This window comes from Panthera uncia, chromosome B4, assembly GCF_023721935.1.
Source record: "Panthera uncia isolate 11264 chromosome B4, Puncia_PCG_1.0, whole genome shotgun sequence".
Classification (NCBI taxonomy): domain Eukaryota; kingdom Metazoa; phylum Chordata; class Mammalia; order Carnivora; family Felidae; genus Panthera; species Panthera uncia.
In genome coordinates this window covers 127,049,319-127,074,099 of record NC_064809.1, presented here as the reverse complement: position 1 = coordinate 127,074,099, position 24,781 = coordinate 127,049,319, and the positions used below count along the sequence as shown (strand labels likewise).

The window sequence follows — 24,781 nt, the reverse complement described above, 5'->3', positions numbered from 1 at the left end:
CACTAAGCCAGCCAGGCACCTCTAAAAAAATATTTTTTAATAACAAAGTTTTTACCTCGTGTAGTGGGCAGTGACCAAAAAGAGCGGCGCTTTGCCTACCTGAGAAAAAGCGCACACACACACAAATTCGTAACAAAAATCTGAAAGGGAATGTGCCAATTAATGGCGTGAAGGTAAAGAGGCCTGGAAGTGCACCCCAAGAACCTGTCTGAGCCAAGATCCGGAGGCCAGAAGACCGCAGCGGGGTCTAAAGACAGGGTCAGGAATCGAACTCAGGGCGCCCGCAGCGGATCCCGGGCTGAGTCCACGCCCACCCCCACCCCCCCACCCCCCACGCCACCATAATTATGTAAAATAGCACTTTTCCCATATATGGTACTTAATATCTGTTCTTCTGGTAGGAGGGCACGGGACCGGGAAAACAGCTCGAGGGGCGGGGTGTCAGAGTCCGGGACCTCCCCAGCCGGCTCCCGCCCTGCCTCGCCCGGCCGCGGCAATGCACCAAAATCCCTGCCCGAGCCCTCTGCGAGCCTCCTCCTCCTGATTGGACTCTTTCTGTGTCTATCCCCCCCCCTGGAACCTGGCTGTTCGTCGGGCCCGCCCTAGGGGGCGGGGCTCCCGCCTAGGAAGCGCGGAGGAAGGTGGAGCGGACGGCGGTGGGGACGGGTGAGGAGGCTGAATAACCACGCCTTTGGTCTCAGAGGCTCCTCTCACCCCCTTCCCACGGGCCAAGGTGTCTGTCCATCATAACCGAGGTCGCACTGGAGTGGGCGACGCAGCTCAGGGGGCGGAGTCGTGCTCCAGGCTCCGCCCCGGAGCCGGCGCCGGGCTGGAATAGGCGGGCGGCTGCTAGGGCGGGGCGGGAAGGCGGCGAGGAGCCGAGCTGGGTGCGGTGAGGCGCGCAGATCACCGCGGTTCCCGGGAAGGGTACGGAAGGCTGAGCGAGACTGACCTCCTGCAGCTCCCGCCTCGCGCGCTCGCCCCCCACCCCCGCCGTCGCCCGAGCGCTCGAGAAAGCCCTTTCGGGAGAAGCAGCGCCCGTTCCCCGGCGCAGATCCAGGTTCAGGTGAGCGAGCCCCACCGGCCGGTCCCGCCCCGGGCGGGGGCGGTGGCGACGGGACGCGCGGCGTCTGGGGCCAGCGGGCCGACGTGTGGCTCTCGGCCTCCGCGCGGCCGGCGACCGGCGCGAGCGGGCGCGAACGCCGCGGGGCCCGGCCGGGGCACCGCATCCTTCCGGGAGGGGCCCCGGGACCCCTGCGCGATGCTCGGGGACGGCGCCGCTGGAGGCGAGGCCTCGGGAGCCGGGAAGGCTACGGGGCCGGCGCTCCCCGGAAACCCTCCGCCCCTCCCCCTGCCAGGCGCACTGCCCTGGCGGGGCACCGGGAGCCTCGACCTCCCCCTGCCGCCGGGGCACGCGCCCCGCCCTCGCCTCGCCAAGTGCCCGAGTTGGGCAAACTTTTTAACCCCTTCCGGGGAGCCGCTGTCCCTGGACCCGAACGGGTGAGCCGAGCTGGGGGGCTTGGGGCAGCGGCTCCTTTGGAAGTTTTCCAGGCGTTCTCGCCACGGAGGTAACGGGCAGGCGGGGACCGTTTGGCAGCTGTCAGGGCGTCCTCCTGAGTCAGACTCGGACTGTCCTGCTGTAGACATTGCGCTCGGCTCAGTTTCCGCCCTCCGCTCCCGACTTCCTCATTCGCCCGGCTGCGATCGGTCGGGCGGAGGAGGGGGACCGGGAGAGGTGCGGGCGGGTGCGTGGGCACCGCGGATCTGCGGGGGCCGGACGAGGCAGGAAAGACTACCCCCCTCCTCTACAGCCCCTCAGCCGTTGGCTTCTGACTTCCGCTACCCCGGAGAGAAAGACCCAGGAATGCCCGCAGCCATCTGCGCCCGCCCGGGAGCGCACCTGATTCCACCGCACCTGGGGGCCGCCCCACGCGGGCGGGGGCGGGGAGCCGGGCCCTGCGCCTTTAGGACCGGCCGGGGCTATTGCATCGTCCCTGCTTGGGCCAAGAGTCGGGGTCTTTGCCCAAGAGTCGGGGTCTTTGCCCTCCCTCCCCCACTTCTCTGTACTGGGGGCCTCACTCCACCCTGTCCAGGGGCCACGGCGGGGGTGGGGGGCAGACTGCACCCCCGCATCCCTGCAGAGAGCCCAGTCGTTTATAACAAATTCCCGGACAAGGTGGCCGGCTGCCTGGATTTGGGGGCAGGGTGAGGGCCCAGCTGCAGTCTGTGGCCCCACCCAGCCGGTGTGGGGAGAAAGATTCCCGGGAAATCCCAGGTCTTGGCAGGTCGTGGAGACAGGCGGCTCTCTTTGCTGGGCAGTTGAGAGGCCCGGCAGCTTCTCGGTTCACTGCATCCTTTTCTGGGTTTAACAGGATTTCAGAGTAACTGTTGAGTAACTGTTGAAGGGGAAGAGAGCAGCAGCTCCTTCCTGCAACACTGTGGCCATTTCTGACTCCTCCGATACCTGCCTCATAACCTCACCTGGTGGTTTATTCCCCTTTTGGTAAGGAGGGAGGTTGCTTTAAGGCCTGTTTAGACAATCACCCGATTAATATTAGTCAGTTTATATACAAGGCTGCTAGATGCGTGGGGGAGGGTACATAGATGTGTAATTGAGCAAATATTTAACTGCCTGCTGTGTGCCAAGGACTCTGCCAGGTGGTGGGGGGTGTGAGGTTGAGTAAGACCTGGCCCCTGCCCTCGGGCACTTACGGAGAGCCGAGACAAATCTGTAGATGACATGGCCCTCAGAAAGGTACTGTGAGTCATGGGGACTAGGAGAAAGGAGCCAGTCCACTCTGCTGACATCCCAGAGGCTCTTGGAGGAGACCTCTGCCCTCCAGGGGTTTACAGTCCTCAAGGGGAAATAACATCTGAATGACTGAAATACAAAGGCAGCCTGTGATGAGTGTCCCGAGCACACCAGAGACAAAGGATTCGAGGAATTCCAAGAGGGAGCACTTCTGTCTGGAGCTAGGGGGACAAGGAGGGAGGCTGGCCCCGAAAGAGGGAGCCCGCTGCAGGGCTGCAGGCTGGGCAAACTGAGGCAAGCCCTCAGTGTTGGAAAGCGAGGCCTCCTATTAGTGCGTAATTGAGCAATCAAGAGATTGCTTAGTGTAATTTGAGAGTCACTGTGCCCCCCACTTGGCTGCAGGGTGACACCAAAATGCTCTGGGCAGATCCAGGTGCCTGGATTGATTGGCAGGCTCTGTTCTGGGAAGGGCAGCTGGAGAGGGACATTCTGTGGGGCTGCTTACCTGGGGGGCACATGAAGGTCCAGGAGAGAGAGGATCAGGGTCCTGGCTTTCTGTTTGTTTTGTTTTTGTTTTTGTTTTTGTTTTTTAATTTTAAACTCTTTAACCTAAGGGGTTGGAGATAGGAGAACTTCCCTCTTGCAGGATGAAGGACGCATGTGAATCACAGGCTGCCTCTTGCCTGTTCTTGCTCCAGAAAAAACAAAACAAGGATCTGTTAGCTTTTTAGAAGGAGCAAAGCACACTCAGAAAATGCAGCATTGTTGTGCGGCCTGGTAGGGTATTGCTAGAAACCAGACTAGCTGTGTTTTCTTCACTTCCTCTTCTAGCTAATCCTTCAATAAAGTGCTTAAGACAGCCCTTACCAGCTTGACATCTTTATTTCAAAAGGAGAGGAGGGGTTGGCTGTTGTTTTCCCCTGAGCCTGGCCTTACCCTTCTCTTGAACGGGGAGAAAGAAACCCAAAGCAAAGGGGAAAAAAAAAAAAATCCATGCCTTGACAGCTTCCTCCCCAGCATCATGTTCCAAAAATATTTAGAATAACAAAATCTGTGTGTCGTCTTAATTAAACAAACGTCCTAATTTGCTGAGCATAAAACAGCATCTCTGCCCGCAGGGGCAGGAAGTGCATTTTCCCTTTGTGCAGCCCCAGAGAGTCACTGCCTCTCCGCCTTAACCCTTGGCGCGCTGAACTTCTGGGCTCAAGGCCTCTGGTGACAACAGAACGGAGTCCCGGCTGCCCCCTGGGGAGTGGTGGTGCTCCTGTGGCTTACAGAGTCCCATTCTTAGATCTGGGAAGAGTGGGGGCGTGAGCTTTGGAGCTAGGCAGAGTTCAGATCCTCACCCTGCCATTTAATTAGGTTTATGACCTTGGGCAAGTCGCATAACCTCCCTGCGTCTCAGTGTCCTTATCTGTAATATGGGAATGAGTACCTACCCTGAAGGACTAGATGTGAGAACTAAAAGAAATAAGGTGTGTAAAGGGCCTCATACATAGTGGCTATTTAAGTTTTTAAAAAAAATATGTAAACGGCCGGTCTCACCTCCCTGGGTCCTCAGGTGAGGAAACAAGGAAGGGAAGGGTAGATGGTTTTCCTGGCTCCTTCCTGCTCAGTGCTCTTCCTGCTTTCTAAAAATGTGTGTGTGTGTGTGTGTGTGTGTGTGTGTGTGTGTGTGTGTGCGTGTGCGTGCATGCGCGCGCCTTGTGGACTGTAAAGCCCAGGTGGGTCTGGGACCTACCCGCTGATGCTTTTGGATGCACTTGGTAATGAGCTTGTGCTGCGTAGCCTGGTTTCAGGACTCTGGTCCAGGCACAAGGTGTGTAAACCATCTGCGATTTTAGTTCTAAAACATGGTTTCCTGTGATCTAGGAAGTCTAGGGTACAGCCAAGGGGTGACATGGAGAGAGCACAGGACTCAAGGGCCTTGAGATCTGCCTTCTGGCTCTGGTCGGAGGAAAACTTGATTTTGATAGAAAGGGCCCTAACATCCTACAAAGACATCAGGCTAGTTTATCCAGTTTATGTGCCCACCTATGAAACACAAGAGTGCCTGGGAAACTGGAAGATTCAGTAATCTTAATTTCTCGGAGATGCCCCAAGTGTTTAGAGCACAGCCTCATGCCCTACTGATGGGAGTGTAAGTTTTAACAACCCTCTTTTTAAAAGTACTTTGGCAGTGTCTGCAAAGCATAGTCCCTCTGACTAATTTCCAGGAGCTCAACCCACAGAAAACTCAAATATGCAAAAGGAAATGTCGGAGCATATTCTTTACAGTATTGTCATTAAAAAAAAGAAGAAGAAGAAGGAAGCAAACTGTCCATCAAAAGGGTCAATTAATCATGGCACAGTGGGGATCCTTGTCGCCCTTAGAAGAATGAGGCTGATCTGTACATAGTCACAGGGCGTGCTCTCCAAGATACGTTGCAAATGGGAAAAACTAGGTGCATAGCAGGATATATGGTGCTCCTTTTTTTTTTTTTTTTTGGGGGGGGGAAAACATAGTATGTCACTTGGGCTCTGCATGGAAAGATTCTGAGATGCTGGCAATAGTGGCTGCCTCCAGAAAGGGAAGGAGGCCCAGGAAATGAGCATTACTCTTCAGTAAATGGCTTTTGGGTTTTATTACGTGTCAATATAAGGGGATCTTCTGGCCATTCTTGTAGGTTTCCGCTTCAAAATGCATTGCTTTAGACTCCAAATTTCATATTGAGTGTCTATTGTGTGCACGGAAGGAGGAAGGATCCTAGAAATGCAATGGCTTGCTCTCATGGCTGGAACATTTTGGGTCCTGTTTTCTTCCCCCGTGATGTCATATTGCCAGAGTAACCCCTCAAACGAACGCCTATTCTGATCCACTCCCTCGTGTGCTGGGAAATGATAGATGATGGCTTTTTCTTCGTATGAGAAAAGGAAGCTCGCAGTGTGTGTCTGGAAAGTATTTGGGGGATACCCTTTTGCCGGGCTTCCCATGATTCCCCTGGCTCCACATCACACGTGGTTCTTTCCTGGGGAGCCCACTCTGACCATTGGGCGAAACCAGACCTTTATTCACTTGGATTTTCTTCTTTTTTTAAGTTTTTTATATTTCTTTTTGAGAGAGAGAGAGAGGGAGGGGAGGGGCAGAGAGAGAGGGAGACACAGAATCCGAAGCAGGCTCCAGGCTCTGAGCTGTCAGCACAGAGCCCAACACGGGGCTTGAACTCAGAAGCCATGAGATCATGACCTGAGCCGGACGAAGTCGGATGCTGAACTGACCGAGCCACCCAGGCGCCCCCAGATTCTCTTCTTTTTTATTTTTAATTTTTAAAATTTTTTTTAAGTTTATTTATTTTTGAGACAGAGAGAGACAGAGCATGAATGGGGGAGGGTCAGAGAGAGAGGGAGACACAGAATCAGAAGCAGGCTCCAGGCTCTGAGCCATCAGCCCAGAGCCCCACGCGGGGCTCGAACTCACGCGCGGGGCTCGAACTCACGGACTGCGAGATCGTGACCTGAGCTGAAGTCGGACGCTTAACCGACTGAGCCACCCAGGCGCCCCTCTTCTTTTTTAAAGTTGGAGTCACTGCAGCCACTAGCGTTCCCCTTCCCACACTGTCCCCAGTTGTCCCTCAGACTTCTGGGTTTTTAATGCATTAATAACAGTGGAAAAGCCCAAATTCTTGAGAAAATGTGATCAAAAGGGGTGTTTTGAATTGGAGGGCCCTGATCCCCTTCTCAAGAGAGACTGTCTTAGCCTTGGATGACGTGGGTACTGGAGAAGCCACCAGCTCTGCTCACCGCTGAGTTGGCTTTTTTTTTTTTTTTTCCTGTGGCGCAGCCAGCCGAAGACCCCCCATCGGGGTCTCGGGCAGGCCTGTGTCCCTGCCAGGCAGCCTCTGGGCCTCCTGGAGGAATGGCATGAGTCACACATGAGCACACAGAATGAGCCTGGGTCTAAAGTGGGCCTGCCACCACATGGCAGATGGTTTGAAGGCTGGAGGCTGGCTGGGATCTCCCCCGCCCCAGTCCCTACCTCCCCACCTCCCCACCTCCCCACTTCCCCACCTCCCCACCGTACATTTGGGAAGCCTGAGGGGAGCTGCCCTCTTGCACCTGATGTGTGTCCTTTTAAAAAGTAACTTAGGAGGGCTTCTGTTGGCATTTCTCAGGCCCCATTCTGCCCTCTAGGTGATTCAGCACCCAGAATGGGACACAGCACACGCCTGGGGCAGGTGGGCCCAGGGGAGGCTCTCGGATGGCCTTTGGCTGAGGGCGAGGCCTTCTGGGGAGTGTCTGCAGCAGCCTTCAGCGGCTCTCTTCACCTCCAGTCTCTCCACCAGGAACCCTCCCCTCTGGCTGAGGGAGCCTCGCCTTGCTGGGCCTTCCGGAAGTTGCCACCAAAGGGTGTGGCTTCCTGCTGAGGCAGGTTGGGCTGCGGCCTGGAGGGAAGAGGAAGGTGTAGCTTGTCTCCCCAGCCCTCACTTGCTTCCTTGGTGCCTCTAAGGTCCTCACAGGTCCTTACAGTCCTTCTTTCCCAGAAGAACAGGCCCCCCACCCCGGGGAGCTTTCTCTCACCTCCGTGGACATTCCCATTTTGGGAACTTATCACCTTCAAGACTTCTCCCTTTTCACTTGAACTGTAATTCCCAGTGTCGCCCTGCCCCAAAGGAAAATGAACAGCAATAAAACCCTCCCTGCTGAATTTACCTAGAATTAAAGAGTGTCTGAGCTGGATGGACAGTCACCCCACCTCCACCCCCCACCCCCACTAGAGGGGGGAGCGATTTACCCCAGCTCTTTCTTGCAAGGCGGTGGGAAGCTTTGGCTCCTGGTTTCCCTCAGAATCACTTAGCCTCCTTTAAGAGTGTTTTCAAAGTGTTATCTTCCCTTTCTTGGCCTGTATGCCCTGTTTAGCCAAGGAACACACACTTAGCCCCTTTAATCTGTCCTCAGGAGTTTATTCTTCCACACCCTTCATCCTTTTCTTCTGGTGGGGAGGGGCACTATGGTTAAGAAATCGGGTGGGAAGTGTTCTCGGTTTCTCTGAACTTCTTCCAGCTGGACAGGGCCCCTTCAGCTGAAAGCTTGCATGGCCCAGAAATCAATATTTCACATGGGGGAGCGCCAGGCCGCAGGGTGGGCCATTCGGACGGCCACACTGGCTCTGCGCTGCCTGTTCGCCGGTCCTCATTTCTAGTCATTTCTAGTCATTTCTAGTCATTTCTAGTCATTTAAGCACTGAGCTGATCGGTTTCTTTTCTTTTCAATATGAAGCCCGTGGTGGAGGGAGCAAAACAAGGGCTTTGGGATCAGGCAGAGCTGGGACCAGACCCCCGCCTGTGCTCCAGCTGTTAGACTGCGGCCTGAGTTTCCCCACCTGCAACACGGAGATGCCTGTTTTTTTCAGGCTGGTAATTACATGTAAAGATAAGTGAACTGGTCCAGTTCTTTCCTTCCCCTTCCTTCTTCCTCCTTTTTCATGGTCTCACCAATATCATCTGTCCTCTGTGGGCAGTAGGAGATGTGTGGTCAGATTTTAAAGATTTTAAATGTGTCTGACAAGTCTGTCCCTCGATAACAAAATGTGAAGGTGAAGAAGGCTGAGGAACCTGCCAGAAGATCTCCTGGGTCGGATGCTGAGGTTTTCAGGGTCTCAACCTTTGCAGCCTTCTTACCACACAGTACAGTTCATCTTGGCACATGGATCTGAGCTGGGTTAGGGATCTGAGCTGGGTTAGGGATCTTAGCTGGGTTCAGCATTTTTTAAAAAGGGCGTTATAAAAGCAGGAGAGGCCCCTTTATTTAGAGTTGCCTGTGTTCAAAAGCCACTGCACTTCCTGTGTTTTGCATGAAGTCACTGGGCTGGAGAAGGAGCTTCCTGTCTGATAAACATAAAGACAGGCATTGGAACTGGTTGGGGGTGACTTAATCTAACTGGTCTGGGATGGGGGAGAAGATCCTGGAACCCACCGGACTGAGGACCTGGAGGTCAGAGGCAGTCTTTCCTCAAGTCTGGATCCATAAGTCACCTCGTGCCTGGCACAGAGGCGGCTCCTGGTTAACACAGTGGAGTTCAGGGCTCGCTGGTGACTTTGCCTGTAAGCCTGGGACGAGGAGGTCCAGGCAGCCACGGCTTTAAAATACCACTCACTGCTCTCTCCACTTTACAAAGCATGGGTGCCAGGCACTTGTCTGGAAATCTCTGGGCTAAGAAAAGTGGTGGCTGGGAGTCATCTTAAAGTTTTTGTCTATTTTTAATATTTAAGACCAGCTCTTGGGTATTGACGGTATTGACCCCAAATTTCTTCGGCAAATCTCAGTCGTCCGAAGACCCCTGGGGCTCCTGCTGCATGGCCTGCATCGTGCTGGGCTCGGTGGGGCTTCAGTAGAGGTGGAGGGCAGAGAGCCCAGCTCCGTCCTCAGCGGCCTTACCCTCTAACGGGGAGTTGGGACCCTGGGGGAGAGACTCGTCATGTCTGTGTACCAGGCACAGGGCTGGTGCTTTTACATGAATTATTTAATTTTTTACCCCAGTCTCAAGAGATAAGAAATTACCCCCATTTTACAGATGAGGAGACTGAGCAGGTATTCAGATTCTGGCACTCTGACTCCAGACCCCTGTGTGACCTTCACCCCTGAACTTGTGTTTCCTCACTTGAGGGTGGGCTGCTCCCCAAGAACTGCTCTTGCACAGGTGGCCAAAAATTCATGAAAGGAGCAGAGGTTTGGGCTGCTGCAGAAGGGGGCCTCCGTCCCGTGGGTGCGATTGTCTACTCAGAGCAAGGTTGCTGGATCCCCAGCGTTGCCTTGGCTACTGACATCACCTTTAGCCTCAACTCGCCATTCCTCAGATGTGTGTGGTTGGTCCTAAGGGAGGGCAGGTGACAGACCATGGCAGCATAAGTCCTGGCTGCTGTTGGCTGGGCCCTGGCTGGTCTTCACTGGGGAGCCAGCCATCTTGACTAGTGGGCTCTTCTTGGCCTCAGCCCACTTGCAAACATGCATTTTTTTTTTTAATTTTTTTTTTAAACGTTTATTTATTTTTGAGACAGAGAGAGACAGAGCATGGACGGGGGAGGGTCAGAGAGAGAGAGACACAGAATCTGAAACAGGCTCCAGGCTCTGAGCTGTCAGCACAGAGCCCGACGCGGGGCTCGAACTCACAGACCGTGAGATCGTGACCTGAGCCGAAGTCGGATGCTTAACCGACCAAGCCACCCAGGCGCCCCAAACATGCATTTTTTCTTTCCTTAATTCGTTTATCTGCCCCTCATTGTGCCGTTGTCATGCCTCAGAGCTTACTCTATATGCTAGGCACTGGGCTGGGTGGTGCTGGGACTGCAGAGGTGAAGGAAGTGGGGCCCTTGTTTCCAGGAGCTGACAGTTGTCCCAGGGGAGAGGGCCCAGGGGACTCTGGGCAGGCTTCCAGGAGGAGGGGGCATCCAAGCCCATTGCAGGTAGGGATGTGGCCTGGAATGTGTCCAGGGAGCTTTGTTGTCCAGGCGCTAGATTTCCTCTCGTCTTGAGGAGCGCCGGGCCCCAGCCCCTCTCTCAGCCCCCTGCGTAGCCCATATGGCCCATTAAAGTCTAGTTCCCTGTGCCATTCCCTGGGAAACGTGGGAGTGCAGGATTCCCTTCCCAGGTCCTTAGCCTCCGGGTGGGAGTTCTGCCTGTGCCCTCTGGTTCTGTGGTCAGCACGCTGTTCCCAGCTGAAGGGCCGGGGGTGCGATTTTTCACAGAGTGTTGAGAGAGACGTAATTGTTACTGGAATTAGTTTGCTTTTTAAAGTAAAAAGGGGAGTGTTGTTTATAGCAAAACAATATAATAACAAAGCTGACAAGAAGCAGATTTGCCCCTCAGCCCGTCCACGGTTTGCGTCTTTCTGGGTTTCCTGTCCACACACATGCCCATTGTACAAACCTGTGAGCAGAACAGATACTGTGTGCTCTGACTCACCCAGCACTGCAACATAAAGTTTCCTGTGTCGCAACAGTCTCCACAATTATTATCTTAGTGGCTATGTTATGGTCCACAAAGGGGAAGAACCATTATTTCCATTGCCAGAAAGTTCCATGGGTTTTAGTGACTCTTGAGATTCATTCAGCAAATACATCCTGAGCATCTGTTCTAGGGCAAGAAACTGCTACGTGGCTGGGCTGTAGCCGAATGAGGCATCACAGGCCCTGCCCTCAAGGGGCTCAGGTCTAGACTCCAGGAAAAAGCACTTTACTCTGGTGTTGTGGGTTGTGTTAGAGGTGAGCCTAGGAGAAAATGGCGGCTTGAGCACCCAATTTGAGTTGATGGAAGACCGCTGTGTCTTCAGTGGTGAGACAGCTTAGGAGCAAGGACCTGGGAGATCTTTCTGGGCTCTTTGGAGTTAGATCTCCAGCTCCCGCACCCCCACCCACCCCCAGCTTCGCGGGCCTGGGCCAGAAAACAAACACCCTGGGAGGAAGGTTCCGAGGGGCCCTTGTCCCCTGGGGAAATCGCCCCCTGGCCCTACCGAGAGACCTCTCTGTACCTAGGTAAGGGACAGCACGGGATGGGCAGAGATGGTGTCTGAAAGGTCCCAAAGCGGCTGGCAGGCCGCTGGGCTCTGCTGAGGTTACTGCCCAGGGAAGATTCAGGATTGTAGCAGCAAGTTGCAACACTTTAGTTTTGTTGTGAAGAGAAAGTTTCAGAATCTTAGTGGCTGCTTTGGAGTAGATAGATGTTTACAATGGTAAGGGAGTCATTTGGGCCTGGGCTGGGCATGAGGGGAGAGGATGGGTGGCCAAGGGTCTAGAAAGGAATGCAGTGGCTTTGTTCTAGTATTTTCTTTCATTCCACATCACTGGCTTCCTGCAGGTGTTCCTTTCTTTGTTCTCCCTGCCCTGCACTGTCCTGTCCCCGAAGCTCCTGGCTCAAGGGAGCCTACCCTGAATCCCGCCGTCTTGCTAGAGAGCAGGAGACAAGTCCTTTGCTGTTCCGAAAGGAGCTTGTCAACCCTACCCGGCGAGGGAGTGAGAGGGTGGAGGCAGCCCCAGATGTGGTCGCTGGGACACTTCCGGGCCCCATTCATGTTTCAGGCTTTGTCCACCAACGCCAGCCCCCTCTGCAGCCTGCGGGCAGATCTGGGTCAGTACCAGGCTGCCCAGGGGTGACGTTTGACCAGGAGAGTTTCTGTCACTGTCCTCAGTGCCACCCATTGAACACACACACTCAAAAAAAACCCCAAAACCGAACCAAACTTTATTTTTTTTTACGTATTGACTGAAAATTGCTAATAAGAATCAAACGTAAGCCGGGCATTTCAGCACTTGGTAGATTATCTCCTGTCACTTTGTTGACACTTCTGTTTGGTGGTGATTACAAGCTGGAGATTATCTTGGAATTTATACCATCTGTAATTATGGGCCAGCTCCTATATTGGAGGTGGGAACAGGGACTAAGAGAGTTCGATAAAGCAGGAGTCGGTGGTGGACCGTGGGCCAGGGAGCGGGTGACTCCAGAGGTAGCAGCTGGGTTTCCATCCCATTTTCACTCGGTTTATTTGTTCGTTAGATTTGCTGGTGGTGAGGTGGAGCCTGCGTAGGGGCCCGGGAGGCATGACTGGTTTACGACCCAGGTCTGTAGCTTACACTCTCAAGTGGCAAAGCAGACGGCGGCCGGGCATACAGGCTCGCCGTGGCAGGTCAGGATGGTGGACCGCAGTGGTCAGACAAGGGCATGTACGGGGTCCCCCGGGTGGGCTGGCTTCGACCAGAGAAGTTTGTCTCTCACAGCTCTGGAGGCTGGGAGTCCACGAGCAAGGCGCCTCTGGCAGCCCAGATCTCCTGAGGGCTCGCTCCCTGGTTTACAGACGGCTGTCTTCTGTGTGCTCACATCCATGGTGTCTCCTGCCTTCCTCCTCTTCCAGGGACACCAGTCAGATGGGGGAGGCCACCTTGATGCTCTCATTGTTACTTCCTCACCTAAGGGCCCGTTGTCAAACACAGTCACATCTGGAGGTCCTGGGGGTTAGAGCCTCAATGGGTGAATTTGGGGGGGTTGGGACACAAGTCTGTCCATAATGGCAGAAGGGAGTGGGTGTGGTTGTCAGTGGGGGGGGGGGGCTCTCTAATAATCCAGCAGCATTCTCCCTATTCTTCTAGGTGTGAGGGGCTTTTCTTGATCTCCCCAGTTTATTTAAGTGCTTTGAGCCCCAGGTTCCTCCTCTGTAAAGTGTGGCTAATCTCAGTGTCCTTTGAGTGCCTCACCAACCCTTCTGTGAACTCCGCTCCTGGTGGCTCCCAGTAGGTGTCAATCCCCATCCCCTTTCCTTCTGTCCCTCGTTCCCCAGAGCCCCTTTTCCTTCTATCCTGCTTCCTCCTCTTTGCTGCCCAGGACCACTGCAAAGTATCAGGGGGCTCGTGGAAGGGACCGGGTTGTTCCCAGCTTGCTCTGCCTTCCTCACCGGGTCATCGCCTCCCCCCCCCCCCCCCCCCCCAGTTCTTGTCAACCAGTCATTCTTGGAGATGGCTTGTCCCCTCTGATGAGCCATAAACACTGTTTTTACACGAGTGACGGGTATCACTTAATAGAATGCCGGTGCGGGGAATTTAAACTTAAAACCCGAGTTGCTGCCCGATAATGCTTCCCCTCGGCACTTCTCTGTGCTGGCTGACCTACTTTTGGGTCTTGCTTCCTCCCATTCGAGGTGCTGCTCCTGAGACCCTTGTACCATGCCTCGCCCTTGGTGGGCACGTAAGGTCAGCTTGAGGAACCAGGAATATATATATTCACGCGGGGTGTGCGGTTTATCGTCGGCACCTCCGCTTAGCTCTGCAACACCTTGGGTGGAAGGAGGGGTCTCAGTCTTAACCACTGTAGTGTGTCTATGTCTGGTCCTTACGTTAACAGGCAGGGGGCTCTGGGGTTAGACCCTTGGTCCTGATCCTGATTCTCTCACTTGCCAGCTCTTTGGCCTTGACAAGCCACGCCCCCTTTCCATGCCTGTTTTCCTCATGTGTGGAATGAGGTAAATAGAGTCGCTCGCCATAGAGGATTATGATGCTCAGTAAAGCTTGGCTCTGTTGTTTATCTGTTTTATTGATACGCACATTTCTTTTAAGTAAGCTCTAGGCTTGAACTCATGACCCCGAGATCCAGAGTTGCATGTTCTTCCACCGACCGAGCCAGCCCGGTGCCCCTGTTTATACACAATTTGTCCAGCGCAGTGCCAGTCTGTTTTAAAAATATCAGTTGTTATCCATTTTCAAAACCCTATTTTAATCAGTTTTTTTGCTTTCGATATAAAGTTTGAAGTCATGCTCAGGCTGTTGCAATGCAAGTCTCCCAGTCCCATGAAGGTGGCGGTGTAAATGTTCCTGCTTTATAGCTGGAAAAGCTGAGACCCAGAGAACCTGAGTGCCGGGCCCCAGGTAGCGGGTGAGAGAGCCCAGATCCTCCCCTGCTCCTCGACGTTGACCTGATGCCCGATTATTTTCTGTATCTGCTTTCGTTGCCTCCCCTGCCTTCTCATCCCACTTCACACATTCAGTGGGCGGGGGATGTTTATGAACCTGGGGTCGGGAGGCGGTCACGCTTTTGCACACAGCCTTAAAGCAGTGAGTTCTGGTGCCGCCCCGCTGGCTTATGGGCCCAGGTGTAAAATACAGCCCCTCCTGTCACTCCGAGACCCATCGGCGGGCAGCAGGTGGGGGTGGGCGGCCAGGTGTGTGAGGTCGGGTCAGCCCGGTTCCTGCAGGGCAACTAGCTTTTCTCCTGCAGCTTTCCAATGCCACTGCCTCCCGAGCGGCCTGCCAGCCGACAGTGCCCTGCTCTCAACCTGCCGTCTGCCCAGAGCCGGGCCTGCCGCCCGCCGACTGTTTCTTCCTTTTGCCAGATCGAGTTGGAGGTGGCTGTGTCGCGCCCAGTGCTCGTTAAAAATGCCTCATTATGGGATTAATTGCTCAGTGGCGTTTACAGGCCCCCATCAGTGTTGTGACTTCTCGCCTCCGACCGGCTCCAACTCCTTCGTCCAAACCACCTGGAGTTGGTTCTGCTGACTTTCTGGCCGGCACCGCGAGCCTCGCGTCAGAGAAGGAATGGACAGTGGCCTCCGAGGGCGAGGCTGGGGATCTGGCAGCCTCCCCCCTCTGCCACTTACTAGTGCTGGAACCCGGGCGTCTTCAAAGTGAGGACCCTTCCAAGATGCAGAGCGCCCGGGTGCAGACTAGTGCAGTATCACACAGGGCAGACCAGTGTATTGCAGGGAGGCTGGGAAAGGACGGCCCTCTTCCCCTTTAAAACGAGTCGCGGGCTTTAATTAGCCTTAGGTTGAAATAGTGGATGCCCCTCCCCCTCCCCCCCTTCTGGCTTTCAAACAAGAATCTGAAGAATGTGATCCTCTGTGCGGACCCGAGCAAAGATCAGGGGCAGGATTCAAAGCTCTTCCGGGGGCTTTACCAGGCAGCCTTTGTGCTCCTGGACCGGGGGACATTCCGCATTGGTTGTGGTTGGAAGCCTCTGACAACTACAGGCGCTTTGAATTCCTGGCTCCGAAGGGGACAGCTGGGAGGGGTGGGGGGAGTCAGATTAAAGAGGAGTTTGCCAGGGAAATGCGTCTGACCGAGGGGCTTGGCGTCAGCCGGGAGGACCACCTCTGCGGTGCGTGACCGGGCAGATCGTGGGTCACCGGAGGCTCCTTCCCCTTCCTGATGATTCTGTCTGGTCTTTGCAGACCTCACACGTTTGCTGCCTCACCAGGTGCTCAGAGGGCGAGCCGAGTGGTCAGGCACAAAAACCCTAGGGCCGCTAGTCAGACTTCCGGGACACAGACACCAGCTGCTACTACCTGCATGCCCTTGAGCAAGTCACTTAGACATTCTGGGCCTCAGTTTCCTCATCTGCAGAACCGGATCCTAGAAGAACGTACCTCGTGGTTGTGTGGGCTGGGGAAGCTCTCCTACGAAAAGCACCCAGAACTCAGTGCTAGCGGGTTTTATTTGTGGGGCGTGGGCCCGGTGACACCCGGTTTACGGATGAAGACAGCGAGGTTCAGGGCACTCAAATAACATTCCCGGAAGGGCGCTTGGGTGGCTTCGTCGGTTAAGCATCCAATTCTTGGTTTCGGTTCAGGTCATGATCTCACAGTTGCGTGGGTTCGAGGCCTGTGTCAGGTTCTGTGCTGGCAGCACGGAGCCTGCTTGGGATTCCCTCTCTCGCTCTATGCACCCCCCCCCCCCCTTAAAATAACTAACATTCCCAGAGATTCCCTCAAGCTCTGGGTAGAGACTCCCGCGCTCACCCCAGGCCAGCCTGACTCTAGAAGTGTCACATTTGGCCCTGATCCCACATCCCTGGAGTGTGCACACACGTGTCTGTGTGCACCTGCCTGTGTGTGTACAGGTTTGTGTGTGTGCACATGTCTGCGGGATGGGTTCGGTGCGAATCCGGCAGCTGTCTAGAGCAGGGGCCACTGCTCCTTCCTTCTCTCCTGTGCGGCCTCGGCCTTGGCCCCTTTGGAACCAGACCTGGGCAAAGGGGCAGTTCTTGGCGGGTGGTTAAATAATCAGCAGCCGGGTTTCTGGTGAAGGATGTGGTGAGGTCATTGCTGCAGCCAGGCTCCTTGCTCAAGGACAGCTGGGGTGGCCAGCCTTTCAGACGGGGGCATCACCACAGCTTCCTCGAGGGATTAATTAGCCTTCTCTAGTAATTAATTTCTCTGTAGCGTGGGAGATACACAGGTTTTATCTCCACTCTGCGACTAGTTCTTGGGTGATTTCCCCCAGGGAGGCCAAAGGCTCTGGGATGCGGCCTGCCCACCCTGGTTTCTCTGGGGAGCTCGGTCCTGTCCTCCAGGCAGCCTGTGTGCCCAGGTCTGGCACCTGCTGGCTCACTTGAGAATAGTCCCAAGTGATGGCAGTGTAGGGAGGAGGGACAGTTCGGCGTGCAGGTTTGGATTTCTTGTTTCTGCAGCTCAGGGTGATCTGGAGCAGCCCAGGGGAAGTGGCCTCCTGCCCCAACCATCCTGAGTCCTTCACTTCCCACGACAATGGTCACTGTTGGCTTGTCCTGACTGCAGAGTTTGTCTTTTGCTCCCTCTGACCTCTTTTGTGAGATCCTCATTACCCCTCTGGAGAGGAACGAAGGACAAGAGTCCTCTCAAGTCTTTGTTCATGCCGCCTTGGTGGAGAAGGAGGCCATTCCAGAGTCCTTTTGCCTTTGAAATTGGAACTGGGGACCTGGGTATGTGTGTGTGTGTTTTGGGGGAGGGGGGGCTTCTAAAAGTCCATGGACTGTACTTGAGGGTCTCGGTGGGCCCCCTAAGGTGGTAGGCAAAAGGTTCACTGCCGTCAGCCAGTTCTCAAAGGGGTCCTTACTGGCCGAAAGCAATCAGAACCAAAGATCCAGAGAGAACGTTGGGTTTCCTGTTTATAGAGTCGTGCACGCGCGTGCACGTGCGTGTAAACAAGCCATCCACAGGCTATTTGCAGGCACGAGGGTCTGTTCATTAGGGTTAGGTTATGCCACCCACGGGTGTAAGAACAGGGAGAGTAGCTTCTCTGAGCTCATGTCTGCAGGACAGTGGCCTTCCTCTCCCATCTGATCTGTCTTGCATCCACCTGTCCCTCTCATGTCACTTTTGGGCGTCTCTTCGGCATGGGGCTGGGGCTGGGGCTTGGAGGGCTGATGTTCTGATCATAGTGGATTGGATCTGTTGCAATGCTGCACCGAGGAAACTCTGTCCTTGCCATCTTCCCCGCCCTGGGCTCCGGGTCCTCCAAGGATGTTTCCTAAGTGCCCAGATCCAGGCAGCGCGCTTTGTCTCCCTGAGCCTCTGATTTTTTTATTTGCATTTTTATTTAAAAAATTTTTAATGTTTATTTTTGAGAGAGATTGACAGAGTGAGCGGGGGAGGGGCAGAGAGAGAGGGGGAGACACAGAATCCGAAGCAGGCTCCAGGCTCTGAGCCGTCAGCACAGAGCCCGACGCGGGGCTCGAACTCTTGCGCTGCGAGACCATGACCTGAGCCGAAGTCAGGTGTTCAGCCGCCTGAGCCACCTGGGCGCCCCCTCGGAGTCTTTTTTTTTTTTTTTTTTTTAAGGGGGAGGGTGGGGAGCAGGATGGCTACCAGGGCTTTATTGAGGTTGTCGCGATCAGGTGACAGAGCAGCAGGCCACGAACATGCCCAACACACGTCATGTGAGGCGGCTGCCATCCACAGAGCCTTGCTTTGGCTTTGGACTTGAGCTGCTCTTTGGCCCAACTTGTGGTCCGGGGGAGTCCCTGGACCAGCCCAAGCCTCATCTACCCAGTGACAGTTGAGTCAAATTGGTGTTTTATAGACCGTCAGCTGAGACCTCATTGGTGGGCCGTGAAATTACTTTCACGGGTGGCAACCAGGGTTTTTAGACATGAAATAAGATAGACTCGAATGGGAAATAATCAAGGTGAATAGTATGTACCTATCGTTTCATGAAGCTTTTCGTTTGACATGTTTGTGTGTATTATCTGTTATCTAAATAGTCTTTATTTTATTTTACTTTTTTTTTTTTACCGTGGGTTGAAATTAAGAAAAAAAAAATGTTGGCACTCCAGGGTGAGATGCTCCGGGGGCCTCTTTCAGTACTGACTTTGTGTGGTTCCCGCCTACAGGTCTGAGCTGAGCTGAGTCTCCTCCTCCACTGCAGCCGAGCCTATAAATGGAGTCCCTTGCAAGATCAAGCTCTTTAACTCGAGTTCTTCACAAAATTCTGGGAAATGAGCTACATTCCTGGGGTGGAATAAATCATGTTGAGTGAGGCTAGGCAGGATGTGACTTCAAACCCCCCGAAGTGGGCTGTGTGAGGGCAGTGCTGTGACTGACTCATTATGAGCTCAGTGGCGACACAGACTTCTTGAGAGAAGAGGCAAAAGATTGTGGCGAGGGGGGCCCGCAGGCCCCGGGGCGCCACCAAGCACCACACTCCTCCGTTAGCCTATTGTGATCCTCACAATTGTTCTGTGAGTTGCGCAGTGCGCTGACTACACTGCAGAGCTGGGACTGTCAGCTAGACCTGGTGGGGGCTGTACCCTCATATGCTCTCACATACTCACAGCTGTCCTGAGGGGGAGCTGGTCGCACTTCCGTTTTGTAAATGGAGAAATTAGGGCCCAGGGGGCCGCGTCAACGAAGCAGAGTTTGTTCTGTTGGTTTAGTTAAGCGATGGGTCTGGAATTCCTGGGCCAGCCTGGCTGCCTCCTGAGTCGGGTTCCTTCTCAGATGCCTTCTGGGAAGGTCATGAATAAGTTATCACCACTTGGAAAGGTTTGTCTCCTTTCAGCGATGAAGCTCATTATCAGAGTCCCATTTGTATGAACGCTTGATCAATTCAGGAAGATTGTGTTGACCCCTGGCCAGTCATGTGTCTCTTAGAAACGGATGAATCAGATTTGACTGGAAGGGTGGGTGAGGAGGAGGAGGGCAGTGATACGATCCGGGAGGCCACCTGTCCCGAGCTTCTGCTGCCTTGCCTGCTAAAGGGGGAAACAACCACACCAGAGAAGGTGCAGGGTTATCAATCTTAGCGTCATGCCCTCTGAGAATGGATGGCAGAGAGTCTGGTGTTGGATGCCTGGACTTTGGACCTGTTGGGAGACTGTCACCTTCCCTATGACTCCGGGTCATCAGTATTTTGCTGCACTTCCCTGTGTCAAGCAGCGGGGACCCAGTGGTGACTGGGCCCCATCTGTGGCCTTAGAGCCCTTGGCTCAGCAGGAATAGGGTTCGGATGGCTGTTGGTGGTGGTGGTTACACTACTCAGTGCTTTTTTGGGTTTGCGTGCGTGCATGCATGTGTGTGTGTGTTATTTAAACAGCACTCAGAATAACAGGCTGCTGTAGGCCTGGTAGGCCCTGGACAGAGTGTTCTTCAAAAATTGTCTTTAGTTTCTCATCTCGGGTTGCATTTCTCAGCCGGCACGATGTGGACTCAGGAAACCAAGCACACTGCACTTTCCCGTTGAGACAGTGGCCGTGTAATTACATCTTTTCAGTATGGTTATTTTTCTGCATTGGGTTTCAGCAAACTGTGCTCACGTGCTCGAGGAAAGAAAAGCCGTCCTCTCGGCACAACCAAAGGGAGGGAATAACCCCTCCGCCGCAGGAGTCCGAAGGGTTCAAGTTCCCCCTTGTGCACACGTGTGCCGCCTAGGCCTAGCAAGGTCTGGAAGGTGGGAGGGCAGGGTCAGTGTGTTCAGGGCTCATTCCCAAGGGGAGGGCAGCTAAGCAGTTCTGTCCACCTTGTCACACCTGGGGGCGAGGCTGGGGCTGATCTGTGCCCGGCAATTTGGGAGGAGACACTGGCCCAAGATATCTTGGTTCTCTTTGCGGTCTCTCCGGGTAGGCGAGGCACGTGTGTGGTCTCACTACGCAAATATTGAACAGTTAAATGCAAAGTCAAGGGTCCAGTGCAGGTGATGTAACTGCAGATTCGGCCAGGGGCCTGAGCAGAAGCTGCTGATGTGCTCCCCCCACCCCGACATCAGACAGGAGGGCTTGGGAGGGCTAACTTGGGAATGGTTGTTTTCTTGGACGGCCAGGCCCCCAGAAGACGCGACGTGAGCCTTGAACCCAAGTGTGTTGAACAATTCAGTTCACTTCCACAAGCACTGAGCGAGGGCCCTCTCTGTGGACCCTGGGCTCGGTCAGCACCTGTGTATGGGGTCAGGGGGACAGCCCCTGACTTCAAGGTGTGTGAGGGCCAAATGGAAGGTGGGCAGAGAAGCAGGGTAGTTCTGGTATAAGGCTGGTTTTGCTGGAATTGGCCTGGGGAGGCAAGATGAATAATCTCCTGGGGTGTTAAGAAAGGCTGCTGGGCTGATGGGAGAGGAACGGGTCTAGACTGGAGAGTGTCTGGCAGGGGACAGGAGAGGGGGGACTGGCAGGACAGTTGGGAGACGTTGGGTGCAGGAGTTGGTTGGGCTTTAAAGGCCACGGGGACCTTTCTGTTTAGGCGGATGGGCATTCTCAATGGCAGAATTCTTGAATGGAACAACAGGGCCATCTTCTTCCTCTGCTCTCTGGTCCGATTGGTGGATTGATTCATTCATTAAGAATGGATCTTGTGGGGCGCCTGGGTGGCTCAGTCGGTTGAGCGTCCGACTTTGGCTCAGGTCATGATCCCGCGGTTTGTGAATTCGAGCCCCATATTGGGCTCTGTGCTGGCAGCTCAGAGCCTGGAGCCTGTTTCAGATTCTGTGCCTCCCTCTCTGACCCTCCCCCATTCATGCCCTGTCTCTCTCTGTGTCTCCAAAATAAATAAACATTTAAAAAATTAAAAAAAAAAAGAAGAATGTATCTTGTGGCCTGGAGGACAGGGACGGTATCGTAGAGGAGGTGACCCGTTTGGTCTGTGTGACATCATCCTGCCCGAGATCCGTGCCCAAGGCACTGTGGCTGGAGAGGCCCTGGAAAGCTGGGCTTCTTACTTAGGTGGAAATGGCTGCGGGGGGGCTTCGAGTCCTGCTTCTCCCCGGGCCAGGCTCTTTTGTCAGAGGGTGAGATCTGTGCCTTCATTTGCCCCTGTCTTGTGACGTTTTACCACTTTCTCCCTAGCCCTGTCCTGGGGTTCTTCCCTTTCTCTTAGATTGGAAACCCCCCTCCTGGCTAATCCAGGCCACTTTGCAACTGATCACTTCCCATGGCCCCTCCAAGTGAGGTCAGGGAGGGTGATCTCTTTAAAATACAAACCCAGTGATGTCACCCTCCCCCCCCCCCCCCCCCCCGTGGTAGCCTCCCCTTGTCCTTAGACTAAAACCCACATTCCTCAACATGGCTGATTAGATCCTAGGTAAGCCGCTGTGTTATCCCCCTGCAGCTGCTCCCTCCACCTAGCCTCGCCCACCTTCCGTCCTTAACCTACCTAGGAGGACGGAACGTACGAAATGCTGGTGTCATTTTCGATGGTCTGGGTTTGTTGGACGCAGGGCAAAGTCAGAATGATCCCAGGCCCTGCCTTCCGTAGTCAGGCAAGTGTGAGCATTTGTCAGTGTTTCCTGGGCTCTGAGGGGTCCTGGGAAGCCCCTCCATGTGGCCTCTGAGGAAGGAAGGGTAAAGGGGGGTGGTCTGTGGGGCTCTGGTGCTAAATTCCTCTCTGGCCTGTCTCTAGTCTGGTTTTCTTATCTGCTAAGCATCAACACAGGCTTGGGTTGGAATACCGCTCATGGCAACAAGTCCCAGCTTCTTCTGTAAGCAAACAGCATTCCTGAGGCCCGGGGGGGGGGGGGGGGGGGAGGGTAAGGGGGCCCATCCTTCCCAGTCCTCAACAGCTTCTGCCTCCTGGGCTCTGGGCCCCGGGAGGACCCTCCCTTTCCCCCTCCCCCTCCCCGGGGAGACCGAGCACCTGTGGGTGGGCGGCTGCGGTAAGGTCTGCCCTCGGTTGGCAGAGTGACTGAGCCCTCCCCGCGGATGACTGTTCCGACAGCCCCGGCGTTTATGCAGGGCGGCTCCTGTGTCCATTATCTTGTTTGAGCCTGAGAGCCAAGCAGCTGCTCAGTGCCAAGCCGGACCCCAATTCAGCCCTTCTGCCGCGGCACATCCCACCCGCCCAGCATTTCCCGGGCCGGCCCCGAGGAACGTTTCTCCTGCAGGATATCCCAGGGTACTTAGCCCCATTGGACACAGTGAAACGGGGATCCTTAACTGCGGGCTCCTCAGGGCACTCTGTGTGCATCGTGACTGCAGGAGGGCCACGGGGAGGCGGGTTTCCAACCGCGTTTGGCCACGAAACCCTCTTCCTTTGTGCGAAATTACCGGTTGGGAGACACTGCACTGTGCCATGTTGTTCTCGGACTGGTGGAGCCTGGAGAAAGAGTCACCAAACTTCTGGAAACTTCTCATAGGCCCCAGGTGTCCTTCTAGGGAAGGATTAGGGCTAATGAGGTCAGGAGGACAAGGTCGGGAAGTTCTTACTCGGTGTCAGAGTCTTTCCTGGGAGCTTGAGTTGCAAGTCCTCTGATACAGAGTTTTTTCTTCTTCCTGTAGAGCCTGGAAATTGAGGTGACAGCTTCAAGGTTACAGGAATTGGGGGCGCCTGGGTGGCTCAGTCGGTTAAGCACCCGACTCTCAGTTTCAGCTCAGGTCATGATCTCGCGGTTTTGTGAGTTCGAGCCCCGCGTTGGGCGGGGGGGGGGGGGGGGGGGGGGGTCTGTGCTGACAGTATGGAGCCTCCTGGGGATTCTCTCTCTCCCTTCCTCCCCCTGTGCCCCTCCCCCTCTCATGCTATCTGTATCTCTCTAAATGAATAAATAGAAAAAATTAAACAAACAAAAAAAAGATTACAGGAATTGAGCGGGGGATTCAGAGCCAGGTCTGTGTGACTCCAGATCCGTGCCCATATTCCATTCCATGACAGAGCATTACGGACTTGTCTCAGGATTCACAGAATGGGTGCTGCACGTCACAGTGGTTTTTTCCCAGTTCCATCTGTTCAGAATTGGTACCAAAGATCAGCATTTACAGCACTTGCTTAGCGGACCGAGTGCCCCAGGAGAGGCAGGAAGGGCAGCCCGAGGTGGCTTCACGGGTCCTGATTAGGGAAGAGGCCACGCCACACCAGCCAAGTCACTTCTGGTGTCTCTGGTGGTAGATGGTAGGTGCCTCCACCTTGGTTCATCAGGAAGCACTAGAAGGTTCCAGAAAACTGAGGTGGTTTATTCAACCTCCTGCAAAGCTTCTGGGGACCAATAAATTATTTTCACTCCTATTCTCATCGAGGATTGAAAGCCCTGGTGTGCTTTCTTTCGCTTCTCGTTTTGGGAATATAAGAACTGGCCCATTAATGGCTTGGGTTTTGCAGCAGTGAAGCAGCTGGGACCTGGGTGCCACCAGCTCGGATCTCCTTCCTCATTCCAGTCAGCTCTCTAACCCTCTGGCCCTCCGCACAGCTCAGGGCGATTTCCCACCTTTTTAGAAACCTCCTCCATGACTCCTTCCTCCTCTTTGCCTTGTTCCTCATACGTTCATTCTGGAAACCTTAACGGCACCTGCTGGGGTCAGGCATTGCACGAGACGTTTGAAATCAGCCGAATGAGACCCGCCTCCTGTGCTCAGAGGCAACGGCAGATCCGACAGTTCAGCCGTGTGATGGCTTATGGGACGTCCTTTCGTGGTGACAATCCGGGAGGGCCCTGCAGAGGACGGAGCCTGCGCTGAGATTTGAGAGAGGAGGGCTTCTGGTGCAGAGGAGGGGGCACGAGGAGAGCGAGCTGTGAACAGGACTTGGTTATGAGGAAGGGCTGGAGATGAATGGGTGTGATCACGAAGGGCCTACTCAGCCTGCAAAGATGATGAGATTTTATTCGGGAGGAGGTGTGGAGCCGTTGAACTGTTTCGAACTGGCGAGTGATTATCGATAGAAGAGGATATAGCACGCATAGAAACGGGGCTGCTGAGTCATCCTGAAGGCAGCAGGGGTATGGATTGGAAGGAGGTAGAAGCCCCCGTGGAAGGCTGGGAAGGGGGCTGCTGTGCAGCCTGGAAAGGAGGGGACGCAGTCCTGGAGCAGGGCGCTGGCTGTGGGATTGACAGAGGGCTTTGCTAATCCGCCCGAGAGGAGTTTACAGTGATCGCCTTGGGCGACCAGGCCGACGGTGTCTTTCCCAGAGATGGAGACCCAGAAGGGAGTGTGGGTTTGGGGCGGTTCAGGTGTCCTAGTACCTGTGGGTTCTCCGGGTGGAGGCATCGACTGGTGGGCATTCGGACGTATTTGAGGGGGTTTGGAGGAGGCTTCTGGGCGGGATACATTTATCTAGGTATCATCCTTGGGATTAATCCTGATTTGTCGAAACCTTTCAATAAATGGCATTTGATGCAGTTCCCAGGTGAGTCAGCACAGCCATGTGAACAGCCCCCCAGAGCGTGGTTGCTGCCTGGCTTCTGTGAATCACCTGACCTCTTCCTGCCAGTGAACTTGATTGTGGAGCGGCTGCGCTGGAGGTCCTGGAGACTTGTGCCTTGCCTGGGGAGGCACATCAGCCTCCTTTGCCTGATTTTCTTTCTTTCTTTCTTTCTTTCTTTCTTTCTTTCTTTCTTTCTTTCTTT

General features: G+C 54.5%; 1 protein-coding gene across 1 annotated transcript in view; it reads left to right on the top strand.

The window, feature by feature from the left end:
- Positions 1-846: 846 nt before the first annotated feature.
- Positions 847-24,781, top strand: part of MYH9 (myosin heavy chain 9) — a 92,518-nt gene continuing 68,583 nt past the window's right edge. The window contains exon 1 of the mRNA XM_049626262.1: positions 847-1,066. The gene's annotated coding sequence lies outside the window, so the exon portion shown is untranslated. The remainder of the gene's footprint in view (positions 1,067-24,781) is intronic.